This window comes from Felis catus, chromosome B1, assembly GCF_018350175.1.
Source record: "Felis catus isolate Fca126 chromosome B1, F.catus_Fca126_mat1.0, whole genome shotgun sequence".
Taxonomy (NCBI): Eukaryota; Metazoa; Chordata; class Mammalia; order Carnivora; family Felidae; genus Felis; species Felis catus.
The window spans coordinates 57077083-57078401 of NC_058371.1; the positions used below are offsets into that span (position 1 = coordinate 57077083).

At 30.9% G+C, this 1319-nt stretch overlaps 1 non-coding gene across 1 annotated transcript; it reads left to right on the forward strand.

Annotated features, from left to right (window-relative positions):
• Positions 1-461: 461 nt before the first annotated feature.
• LOC111560330 lies at positions 462-563 on the forward strand. Its single transcript, XR_002742079.2, has one exon. It is a non-coding gene; the product is annotated as a U6 spliceosomal RNA (small nuclear RNA).
• The last annotated feature ends 756 nt before the right edge of the window (positions 564-1319 follow it).

Genomic DNA, 1319 nt, shown 5'->3' on the forward strand with positions numbered 1-1319 from the left:
CCAGGCAACCCTAAATCAAAATTTTTTTTAACACATTAAGTCACAGGAAAATGAGAGCCATTGCTCAAGGTCAAAGGAAGCAAAAAACATAAAAATAAAAATAAAAAAATAAGCCCAGAGAAAACTCCAATATTGAAATTAACATAGACACCGTATATTAGTTGTTGCAAATACAATCAATGACATAAGTGAAACCAAGATTAAAATAATTGATTTGGAATCTTAGCATAGATATAAGTGTAAAAAATAATTACACTAAAATTTTAGAAGGGAATACTACAATGTTTGAAATGAAAGTCATCAGATAGGCTTAACAGAAGATGAAAGAGGAAGGCAAATTTGTCAGTGAAACTGCAGATTAATAGAAATTTCTCCAATATGAATCACAGCGGAAATATTTTTTTAAAGTGGTTCCGTCTTTTTGTTTTTTTGTTTTGTTTTGTTTTTTTTGTGTTTTTTTTTTGCTCACTGCAGCAGCCCATATACTAAAACTCTAAGGATACAGAGATGATTAGCGTGGCCACAAGGATGACATGCAAATTCATGAACCCTTCCATATTATTAAAGAAGAAAAGTAAATGAATAAAGAAACAAAGTAGTTCTGTGTTGACACTGAGGCAACATTAAGTGGTCTAACATGCATGTAACAGAAACCAAGAAGTAACTCTTTGTAAACAGATTGATGATTTTTACTACAGAAATTTAATGGAGAGTCCTTGCTTTGAAATTGCTTTTTAGGGAAAAAATCTCGTTTGTCTTCGTTTCTTATGGAAAAAAAAAAACAAAATAATAAAATAAGAACAGCAACAAAACATTTGATTCATGGATTAAGTGGATTTGGAAGAATGGAAAGTAGTCACATAGACCTCTTCTTTCTGGGTAGCTTTTAACAAAGTATAAAACTTAAGAGAATCAAAATGGAAATGGCTTGGCTTCCTTTGAGAATATTTCTTTATTCATTATGACAATTCATAAGCTACCAAAACCAGTTTTACGGTGAGTGAAGGAACAGTTCTAACCTCTTTCAGAAAGAAATGCAATGTCTTTGCTTTGTTCTTTCTGTCATCTTTTGGATTATTAACAAAATTTGGTGACTGGTAGGATCCATGATTCATGAAAATCTGTTTTGAGAGTTCAATCTTTGTGTTAACACAGTTACTTACCTTAAACATGAGTGATTATGAAAGTCTAATATGATTCATATGGTGATTAGCAGAAGAGAAATCAGAGGCTGAAGAAGTTAAAGATACATTTTGTAATTTCACATTTGGGATTGTTTTTTATTGAAGAGACCAACAACATAATACATAGTACTTCAA